Source organism: Magallana gigas, chromosome 2 (assembly GCF_963853765.1).
Source record: "Magallana gigas chromosome 2, xbMagGiga1.1, whole genome shotgun sequence".
Taxonomy (NCBI): domain Eukaryota; kingdom Metazoa; phylum Mollusca; class Bivalvia; order Ostreida; family Ostreidae; genus Magallana; species Magallana gigas.
The window spans coordinates 49,387,849-49,400,428 of NC_088854.1; the positions used below are offsets into that span (position 1 = coordinate 49,387,849).

Here is a 12,580-nt window from a genome sequence, read left to right on the forward strand (position 1 = left end):
CACTAACATTTTTATGAAAAGACGGTTTGTCTTAGAATAAGAAAGCTAATGCAATTCTGAGAAAAAGAATACCACATATTGCCAATTCCATTGAGGTTTAATAAAAATATGGCCATTTAAGTGAACCCACCATTTCCAATTTCCTTTAGTAAACACAGATTTACAGGGTTCTCCATAGTAAAACATCTTTATCTGACCTTTTAGAGGTCAACTTTTGTTCAACCACCTTTAAAAAGAAACCTTATTCAATACAACATATACCTACATGATATAATCATGATAAAAGCTTCACATCACTTAGAAATACCCTTACATGTATACCCCCCACCCCCCAATCTTTTGATTTTCATAAAAAGTCATGGTTTGAAATGTTTTACCTAATTTTATGAAACATGTGGCAATTTCCTTGAGTCATTTCTCACACATATTTGAAAACAATCATCAATGATTCTAAAATGTGATCTTTATTTGTTTATTGTATGATTTGTACCATTTTAATTAACAAATAGACAGCTGTCCTGCTTGTGATTTCTTGTTTTCATGAAAAAAGTAAGCTAACAATCATATTTAGTGAATATCTAATCTATTCTGATTTCTAGTCTTCTTCTAACCATGCTAAAACAGTAAGTTACAACCTACAAGTTAGACATCTGCCTTAAATTAGAATTAAATTCAAACACACCCAGGTAGCTGGAGACAGAGTTGATTTCAATGAAAAATGTTCAAATTTGACATGTTTTTCTACTTTTTTATGCATATATACCTTAGAAAGGTAGAAATAGGTTGTTTCTTGTTCATTTCAAAAGTAATTATCATAGCAGATGTTATTTCAAAGTCAAATGTACATTTACATATCCTACATGTAATCTTAATGCAGACAATTAAATAGAGGGGGGGGGGGGGTTTCAATTATGTAAACACATCTAAATATCTTTATGAAATAAAAAATAAAGGAAACATAATTGTATACTTTTATTGAAAAACAAATTTTCACAGCAATTATGAATTTCTTTAAACAGCCTTAATTTTGTTTTCATAATTTCTTATCAAACACAAACCACAACATGGCATGATGCTTTCTTCAAGTTCCATTATTGTTCATGCATTATCGGATTTAATTTGAATTACCAGTAAATAGTCTGTAGAACACAAGGAATATGCATGTGGATAGAGGTGACAGGTTAATCTCAGGAGCTGACCCACAAGAATCAACAGGTACCGGTAAAAGCCATGTGGTAACAAGAGTCTGTTTTGAGCTGAAATAAATAAAAAAAATAATTAGCTGTGTTTACATACATGTACTAGTAATAGCTGTGTTTACATTAACATATGCATAGTATTTCTGTAAAAAATACACTGACCATGCAGTGTAATAAGTATGCCATATCCCAATACATGACATAACATTTAGGCAGTACAAGATCAAAAATTTGCATATCAAGTCATAATATAATATTAAAAAATTTTCATAGGTATAAACACTTATCAAATTGAGAAAGAGAGAGAGTTTGAGAGAGAGAGAGTTTATTACCGTACTTGTAGTGCAACAGTCAATATTTCAATTCGTAAATTACAAACGAATATTACCCACCGAACAGCGTCAAAGTACATGTACTGGTATTAGCTTCTGGTATACCATTTTTTATCAATTCTACTGTGTATTTTTTGTTTGCAAATAAATTTAGCGAGGGTTTTTGTTTATTTTCTTATAAATTACATGTTTTAAAAATAATACTACGTGTAATAAGCATAAAACATGTATGAGTAAACTTAATGAAGAATTTTTAATAGATTATTTTTCAAAGAATGTGGTACATTACATGTATGTCAATCTTTATAAAACTATAGCGTATATTTCGTGCGCCATAAATTGCAAGTTTTTTGTAAATATCATTTACTTGCATGATAGGTATATATGGTCTAACCAAAATTTTCTTCATAAAGCTACAGCTGTATGTACCACATATATGTTTTGTCACAAGTATACATTTTTTAAAAAAATATCCAAATTCCAACAGTTTAAATAAACTCAACTCATTCTCTGATAAGTTCATTGTGTTTTGTGCGTGCATATCTTATTTGTCTGCTGCAACAGCAGCCAATCAGCGGTAAGCTGAATCCACAAAAAGAAAGTTTGTGTTTTAGGAGCGGGTAAATTGTTTATGCGACACTGTCAAGAAAACCACACCAAATAATAACAAGAAACATAAATATTCACTTAAATGTATTCTGTTGTAAAGTAAAGGTTTTTAACACTTATTGCATCTTGCAAAACATGTGATGACCTTAATCAACTGTCATATATCTGATATACATGTATATGTAAAAGATGGGAGAAATAACGATAGAACAAAGTGGGATTCGAACCTGGCCCTCTGAATCTCTAGTCAAGTGCTCTACCAACTGAGCTACATGTATCTGGCACCGGTATTCAAACCAGTCTGACCGTCACATTCCTCCCCCTTAAATGATCTTCACCCTCGAAGATCATCCCTGGCAGGATCGAGTTAACCTGTTAGTTCCAGGGGTTGGTCACAACACCAATATTGTAACAGGATGGGAGAAATAATGAAGGGATTTGAACCTGGGCCCCCTGAATCTCTAGTCAGGTGCTCTACCAACTGAGCTATCTGGCACTGGTATTCAAACCGGTCTGATCGTCACATATATAAAGAATTATTTTAAACAATGTTGTTCAATTAAAAATAACACTCGCAATTTTAACCTTCAGTTTTTGTCTGTAATTAATCAATATTGGCGTGCGATCAGTTCTCGCCGAGTACCATTTCTCACCAGTGCATTGTTACGTCATTTTATCAACACATAAAATTATATACGAAAATATGATGTAACAGTGCACCAGCGAGAAATGGTCCTCGGCGAGAACTGCTCGCACGCCAGTACTGCCAGTAGTCAGATTAAAAAAAGAGAATAAAAAATTACATTTAAAACATTAACAAGGACAATTTAAGTACACATCATAACTGCTAAACAAGAAAAATTATGTGAACTGGTAGAATGGTAGGCATAGTTCTAACTTGTAACCTACATGTACAAGTACATGTACCGGGTACCCGTTGGTCTGCTAAACCTCTTTAATGATACAATGATCGGCATCATAAAGATATTAAAGTCATGTTTTAACTCTGAAGTCTGAAGTATACAATTTTATTTACTTGAAGTTATGTCTACAGGGTATTCATGACTACATTTGGAGTCCTCTGCACAAGAATATATATTATGTTTCTAATTAGACCCTGCTTTGAATTTTGAGTTGAAAATTCACAATCTGTTATTTTTTTAAATAGATAAATTCAGTTACCCTTTCCAGTCCCCCATGAACCTCGAGCGAGTCTAAATACCCATGAAACGTAAAAATTACACGTTATTAAACAAACACCCACACCATAACAAAAACATCTAACAGTGTGCACGTACTTACATGTACATCTATACTATATACTAAATTCTAACCAGTTAACAAGAAACTTTAAAAGTAGTAAAAGCCTCACCTTCTTCAGTAACATTCACATAAATCACACACTTTAATGTCCATCTTTTCTCCTTTATTACTCGTAGCTTATCAACGGCTGATCGTCGACAGAAGTGTGGCTGTCAGAATTTCCTCGTAAACGATTCACACGAGAAAAATATCCTCCTTAAACAAATATGTAGTATTGTTCCCTGTGCATGTTCATATGTTTCACAGCAAATTGAAAATGCATGTGTACACCGAAAGAATACACAACTTCTCTTCTGCATTACGGCTCTCTCTTTTCTACAATGCCGTTCGTTACTGTTTACATTCGGCGCGCGCGCGGGGGGGGGGTCACAAACAGGGGCGCCCCGACAAATAGTTGCACATAGAACGTTTAAATAATGTGTGTTCATTGAATTCATAAATGATATAGATGAAAAAATGAAATTGAATCACAACAATTTATCTAAGACGCAACACAACGTAATGCAGTAAATGCCTGGCCCTTAATGTGGCATTTGTTCGCTTGTGTGTCTATGTAGACATATTAACTCGTTCATGTACGATTCTCACATATTTGTTTTATGAAATTTGAAAACAAATATAGGACAGATCTTGTTTAATTTGATACCAAATGACATTATTTAATATATTAACAATAACTAAATTAATTTTTTTTCATAAAATGATAACGATTTTTGCTATCAGAAAAATACGTGTATGAGCTGCTGACCCCTAATTATAGGGGCCAGCCCTTTTTTCTTAATTTTAAATGAAAGCTTTCGTTATTCTAAACAACTTTTGTTCTATATGTATTAACAAAATATTCTTAGTTTAAAGGTTATAATACAAAAAGCAACAAAATTTCAGCCCCGAAAAAATCTTAAACTTTGGCGACAAATAGCTCAAAAACTAACAAAGAAATTACCAAAATTTTCATGCCAGCAAAATTATAAAATGTTACCGACAATTTCGCCAAATTTCATGCATCTATCATCTGTAGTTCCCGAGATCAACTCTGGACAAAAGACCCCCCAATTTTCAATTAAAGGGCAATAACTCATAACCGGAAGTGAATTTTAAAAATTTGAAAAAAACATCTAGAGATATTAATATCATCTACATACCCTGAAAGTTTCATAGCAATCAGACAAAAAATGTTCGAGAAATCTCGTGCACAAAATTTGCGGGGAAAAAAAAAATAACTAGAGCAAAGCTCGTTGCAAAGCAACGAGTGGGTTTTCCGCTAATGTCGAAAGCAACGCTAGAAGTACGTCTAAGAAGCAGAGTTCTTAATCTAGAAACAAAGAAACCTAAGTACAAAATGATAAAAAAAAATCGAATGATTCTTGGTACAACTTAACATGATCCGAATGTTTTTAAGTACGACTTAACCAAAAACCCTTAACCATTTCAAGAACGACTTAACAAAAAAAAACAATGTGTTTAAGTACAACTTAACTTATTTGACTTCATTTTAGGTACAAGTTTACTTTACCTTGAACTAACATCTTTTTTCTTAACCCAGAATACAAAATTAAAATTTATGTAAAAAATCAATTTTGTTTAAAACATAATTCTGAGCAACTTTTCCTCTTCACTGCTTTTCAAAAGGTTGACCTTTCGTACTGTGTGCTCGTTGCGTCATTAATTGTCAGAAACTTATCGATGTAAAGTTTACTTTACTGTACTTCTGTGAATATTTTCTATGTAAAATTACTATGAACCAGACAACATTGAAATGGTGAACATTTGAAAGGGCCCCGCTTATGTTTATTTCAGAGAATTCTGCTTTGACCTTGACCTATAACTTGAAATTTTTCCAGCTGGCATAGAACTTTTAATTCAATTTCATTCCCCCTAACATACATGCATTTTTGTTCAATCTGACCAAGATTAAGCATATTTGGAAAATAATCTACTATTTAAAACTAATTTTAAAAAGATCTGCTATGACCTTCACATTGACGGACTTGGTTCAAGGTCACTGCACGCCATTAACCAATAAACTCTGTAAAGGTAAAATATTAGCCAAATAGGGGCTAAAAGGCATATATCTATGCTCTTAAAATATGGATTTTTGTGTGATCTGATATGACCTTGACTCTTCATCTACAAATATCATTCGAGGTCATTGCATATATTTTGAACAAAGGCATCATGTGGGTGAAGTATGAGGCTGAATGGAGCAAAGGGAGAGAAGCTATACTCCGGACAAGGATTTTTAAAAATATAATTCTGGTATGACCTTCGCAGTTTCTTTTCACTGAAAATAGGTTCAAGGTCACTACAACACCCTTTCACCCTTTACTCAAAAGCTCTGCTTATGTGAATTCTGAGCCAAATAGGGGTTAGTAGAAATTATATATGCTCTCAAAAAAGGATTTTTGCATGATCCGATATGATCTTCACCCGTTACCTAGAAATTTCATGCAAGGTCACTGCACATCGTTTAACCATAGAGACACTCTGTGAGTATTAGCCAGATTGGACCAAAGGGAAAAAAGATATGCCCCAGACAAGGATTTTATATATATAATTCTGCTATGACCTTAACCTTATACCTAAAAACATGGTTCAAGGTCACTGCACATCCTTCAACCAAAGGAACCCTGTGGATGAGGTATGAGCCAGATTGGGCCAAGGGGAGAGAAGCTATGCTCCTGTCAAGCCATCTCGGATGGACAGACGGACAAATTGATCACTAGAAGGCGCCCGCATAAACATGCCTTTTTATCTAATTTAAAATAGTATCCATGCTATCTGCCCATGGTGAATAGTCATCAAAACCATTCATCAGCAGAATTTGATTTCCCTCCTTTTTAAGGTGGTATGGGACATCTGTCGATATTAATGTGGATTAAAGTACTATATAATTGAAAACTTTTCACCGGTTTAGAATTTTCAAATTTTACAATATTTAACCAAAAAATAGCGTTTAAAAATATTTGAAAAGGTAAAAATTGTAAAAACCCCAGCGGGATTTGAACTCATGACTTACAGGTTCCTAGTAAACCCTCTAACCCACTGTGCTAAGGAGTTAGGTGACCATTTTTGAAAAGAAACTACATGTACTTATATAATTACACTTTATTTTATTGTTTATTTCGATAATCAATACGTCACAACATGGAAGTGTCCCATATCACCTTAAAGTCGGAACACCTCTGACCTAATAAGATCGCCGCATTAAATACAAAGTTTGATTTAACTCTAATTTGTTTATCATCAAGAAATTCTGCATCGCTGACAAATAAAGTTTTCTCCTGTATAATGAAATACCAATTAACTGACTATTCGGACAATAGCAAGTTTATTGTCCCATTCAACAGCTACTATTTCCCTTGGCTTTGCCTCATTAAATATTTGCTGTCTTGGGGGACAATAAACTTGCTATTGTCCTCATACCCAGTAAATACTAAATAGGCATATAATATCCTATCCACCTACATTTCATGTTATATAACCTCCCGTTTGTAACCTTCAATTTCACTGTAAAGTCAACATATCTGTCATAGCCGCAAGTTTCACAATTTATTTCTGCTTCTCATGTACTTAAAATTAGGGGCCTTAATATTGCTTACCAATTCCAACAAGATACATCCCTCTAACTATTGGTAATCATTAAAATTCATTTCATGAATCTACGCAACAATGATAAACCTTCAAGTACAGTCACTCTCAATTTTACAAAAATATTGACGGTACTTTATCCGAAACTGTTCCTTGTATCTTTAACTTAGTACACTAACATTTTAATGAAAAGACGGTTTGTCTTAGAATAAGAAAGCTAATGCAATTCTGAGAAAAAGAATACCACATATTGCCAATTCCATTGAGGTTTAATAAAAATATGGCCATTTAAGTGAACCCACCATTTCCAATTTCCTTTAGTAAACACAGATTTACAGGGTTCTCCATAGTAAAACATCTTTATCTGACCTTTAAGAGGTCAACTTTTGTTCAACCACCTTTAAAAAGAAACCTTATTCAATACAACATATGCCTACATGATATAATCATGATAAAAGCTTCACATCACTTAGAAATGTTCAAATTTGACATGTTTTTCTACTTTTTATGCATATATACCTTAGAAAGGTAGAAATAGGTTGTTTCTTGTTCATTTCAAAAGTAATTATCATAGCAGATGTTATTTCAAAGTCAAATGTACATTTACATATCCTACATGTAATCTTAATGCAGACAATTAAATAGAGGGGGGGGGGGGGGGGTTCAATTATGTAAACACATCTAAATATCTTTATGAAATAAAAAATAAAGGAAACATAATTGTATACTTTTATTGAAAAACAAATTTTCACAGCAATTATGAATTTCTTTAAACAGCCTTAATTTTGTTTTCATAATTTCTTATCAAACACAAACCACAACATGGCATGATGCTTTCTTCAAGTTCCATTATTGTTCATGCATTATCGGATTTAATTTGAATTACCAGTAAATAGTCTGTAGAACACAAGGAATATGCATGTGGATAGAGGTGACAGGTTAATCTCAGGAGCTGACCCACAAGAATCAACAGGTACCGGTAAAAGCCATGTGGTAACAAGAGTCTGAAATAAATAAAAAAAATAATTAGCTGTGTTTACATACATGTACTAGTAATAGCTGTGTTTACATTAACATATGCATAGTATTTCTGTAAAAAATACACTGACCATGCAGTGTAATAAGTATGACATATCCCAATACATGACATAACATTTAGGCAGTACAAGATCAAAAATTTGCATATCAAGTCATAATATAATATTAAAATATTTTCATAGGTATAAACACTTATCAAATTGAGAAAGAGAGAGAGTTTGAGAGAGAGAGAGTTTATTACCATACTTGTAGTGCAACAGTCAATATTTCAATTCGTAAATTACAAACGAATATTACCCACCGAACAGCGTCAAAGTACATGTACTGGTATTAGCTTCTGGTATACCATTTTTTATCAATTCTACTGTGTATTTTTTGTTTGCAAATAAATTTAGCGAGGGTTTTTGTTTATTTTCTTATAAATTACATGTTTTAAAAACAATACTACGTGTAATAAGCATAAAACATGTATGAGTAAACTTAATGAAGAATTTTTAATAGATTATTTTTCAAAGAATGTGGTACATTACATGTATGTCAATCTTTATAAAACTAGCGTATATTTCGTGCGCCATAAATTGCAAGTTTTTTGTAAATATCATTTACTTGCATGATAGGTATATATGGTCTAACCAAAATTTTCTTCATAAAGCTACAGCTGTATGTACCACATATATGTTTTGTCACAAGTATACATTTTAAAAAAAAATACCCAAATTCCAACAGTTTAAATAAACTCAACTCATTCTCTGATAAGTTCATTGTGTTTTGTGCGTGCATATCTTATTTGTCTGCTGCAACAGCAGCCAATCAGCGGTAAGCTGAATCCCAGAAAGGAAGTTTGTGTTTTAGGAGCGGGTAAATTGTTTATGCGACACTGTCAAGAAAACCACACCAAATAATAACAAGAAACATAAATATTCACTTAAATGTATTCTGTTGGAAAGTAAAGGTTTTTAACACTTATTGCATCTTGCAAAACATGTGATGACCTTAATCATCTGTCATATATCTGATATACATGTATATGTAAAAGATGGGAGAAATAACGACGGAACAAAGTGGGATTCGAACCTGGCCCTCTGAATCTCTAGTCAAGTGCTCTACCAACTGAGCTTCATGTATCTGGCACCGGTATTCAAACCAGTCTGACCGTCACATTCCTCCCCCTTAAATGATCTTCACCCTCGAAGATCATCCCTGGCAGGATCGAGTTAACCTGTTAGTTCCAGGGGTTGGTCACAACACCAATATTGTAACAGGATGGGAGAAATAATGAAGGGATTTGAACCTGGGCCCCCTGAATCTCTAGTCAGGTGCTCTACCAACTGAGCTATCTGGCACTGGTATTCAAACCGGTCTGATCGTCACATATATAAAGAATTATTTTAAACAATGTTGTTCAATTAAAAATAACACTCGCAACCTTCAGTTTTTGTCTGTAATTAATCAATATTGGTGTGCGATCAGTTCTCGCCGAGTACCATTTCTCACCAGTGTATTGTTACGTCATTTTATCAACACATAAAATTATATACGAAAATATGATGTAACAGTGCACCAGCGAGAAATGGTCCTCGGCGAGAACTGCTCGCACGCCAGTACTGCCAGTAGTCAGATTAAAAAAAGAGAATAAAAAATTACATTTAAAACATTAACAAGGACAATTTAAGTACACATCATAACTGCTAAACAAGAAAAATTATGTGAACTGGTAGAATGGTAGGCATAGTTCTAACTTGTAACCTACATGTACAAGTACATGTACCGGGTACCCGTTGGTCTGCTATACCTCTTTAATGATACAATGATCGGCATCATAAAGATATTAAAGTCATGTTAACTCTGAAGTCTGAAGTATACAATTTTATTTACTTGAAGTTATGTCTACAGGGTATTCATGACTACATTTGGAGTGCTCTGCACAAGAATATATGATATGTTTCTAATTAGACCCTGCTTTGAATTTTGAGTTGAAAATTCACAATCTGTTATTTTTTTAAATTGATAAATTCAGTTACCCTTTCCAGTCCCCCATGAACCTCGAGCGAGTCTAAACACCCATGAAACATGTAAAAATTACACGTTAGTAAACAAACACCCACACCATAACAAAAACATCCAACAGTGTGCACGTACTTACATGTACATCTATACTATATACTTAATTTTAACCAGTTAACAAGAAACTTTAAAAGGAGTAAAAGCCTCACCTTCTTCAGTAACATCCACATAAATCACACACTTTAATGTCCATCTTTTCTCCTTTATTACTCGTAGCTTATCAACGGCTGATCGTCGACAGAAGTGTGGCTGTCAGAATTTCCTCGTAAACGATTCACACGAGAAAAATATCCTCCTTAAACAAATATGTAGTATTGTTCCCTGTGCATGTTCATATGTTTCACAGCAAATTGAAAATGCATGTGTACACCGAAAGAATACACAACTTCTCTTCTGCATTACGGCTCTCTCTTTTCTACAATGCCGTTCGTTACTGTTTACATTCGGCGCGCGCGCGCGGGGGTCACAAACAGGGGCGCCCCGACAAATAGTTGCACATAGAACGTTTAAATAATGTGTGTTCATTGAATTCATAAATGATATAGATGAAAAAAATGAAATTGAACCACAACAATTTATCTAAGACGCAACACAACGTAATGCAGTAAATGCCTGGGCCTTAATGTGGCATTTGTTCGCTTGTGTGTCTATGTAGACATATTAACTCGTTCATGTACGATTCTTACATATTTGTTTTATGAAATTTGAAAAAAAATATAGGACAGAACTTGTTTAATTTGATACCAAATGACATTATTTAATATATTAACAATAACTAAATTAATTTTTTTTCATAAAATGATAACGATTTTTGCTATCAGAAAAATACGTGTATGAGCTGCTGACCCCTAATTATAGGGGCCAGCCCTTTTTTCTTAATTTTAAATGAAAGCTCTCGTTATTCTAAACAACTTTTGTTCTATATGTATTAACAAAATATTTTTAGTTTAAAGTTTATAATACAAAAAGCAACAAAATTTCAGCCCCGAAAAAATCTTAAACTTTGGCGACAAATAGCTCAAAAACTAACAAAGAAATTACCAAAATTTTCATGCCAGCAAAATTATAAAATGTTACCGACAATTTCGCCAAATTTTATGCATCTATCATCTGTAGTTCCCGAGATCAACTCTGGACAAAAGACCCCCCAATTTTCAATTAAAGGGCAATAACTCATAACCGGAAGTGAATTTTAAAAATTTGAAAAAAACATCTAGAGATATTAATATCATCTACATACCCTGAAAGTTTCATAGCAATCAGACAAAAAATGTTCGAGAAATCTCGTGCACAAAATTTGCGGGAAAAAAAAAAATAACTAGAGCAAAGCTCGTTGCAAAGCAACGAGTGGGTTTTCCGCTAATGTCGAAAGCAACGCTAGAAGTACGTCTAAGAAGCAGAGTTCTTAATCTAGAAACAAAGAAACCTAAGTACAAAATGATAAAAAAAAATCGAATGATTCTTGGTACAACTTAACATGATCCGAATGTTTTTAAGTACGACTTAACCAAAAACCCTTAACCATTTCAAGAACGACTTAACAAAAAAAAACAATGTGTTTAAGTACGACTTAACTTATTTGACTTCATTTTAGGTACAAGTTTACTTTACCTTGAACTAACATCTTTTTTCTTAACCCAGAATACAAAATTAAAATTTATGTAAAAAATCAATTTTGTTTAAAACATAATTCTGAGCAACTTTTCCTCTTCACTGCTTTTCAAAAGGTTGACCTTTCGTACTGTGTGCTCGTTGCGTCATTAATTGTCAGAAACTTATCGATGTAAAGTTTACTTTACTGTACTTCTGTGAATATTTTCTATGTAAAATTACTATGAACCAGACAACATTGAAATGGTGAACATTTGAAAGGGCCCCGCTTATGTTTATTTCAGAGAATTCTGCTTTGACCTTGACCTATAACTTGAAATTTTTCCAGCTGGCATAGAACTTTTAATTCAATTTCATTCCCCCTAACATACATGCATTTTTGTTCAATCTGACCAAGATTAAGCATATTTGGAAAATAATCTACTATTTAAAACTAATTTTAAAAAGATCTGCTATGACCTTCACATTGACGGACTTGGTTCAAGGTCACTGCACGCCATTAACCAATAAACTCTGTAAAGGTAAAATATTAGCCAAATAGGGGCTAAAAGGCATATATCTATGCTCTTAAAATATGGATTTTTGTGTGATCTGATATGACCTTGACTCTTCATCTACAAATATCATTCGAGGTCATTGCATATATTTTGAACAAAGGCATCATGTGGGTGAAGTATGAGGCTGAATGGAGCAAAGGGAGAGAAGCTATACTCCGGACAAGGATTTTTAAAAATATAATTCTGGTATGACCTTCGCAGTTTCTTTTCACTGAAAATAGGTTCAAGGTCACTACAACACCCTTTCACCCTTTACTCA

The 12,580-nt window shown here is 33.3% G+C and overlaps 1 long non-coding RNA gene across 2 annotated transcripts; it reads right to left on the reverse strand.

Annotated features, from left to right (window-relative positions):
• Nucleotides 1–959: 959 nt before the first annotated feature.
• LOC136273097 (uncharacterized) lies at nt 960–12,010 on the reverse strand. Of its 2 annotated transcripts, none has more exons than XR_010711274.1 (2): nt 10,303–12,010; nt 960–1,256 (listed from the first exon to the last, which is right to left on the reverse strand). It is a non-coding gene; the product is annotated as an uncharacterized lncRNA (long non-coding RNA). The 2 variants fall into 2 exon arrangements; XR_010711273.1 differs by lacking the exon at nt 10,303–12,010 and adding an exon at nt 3,513–5,223.
• Nucleotides 12,011–12,580: the final 570 nt, after the last annotated feature.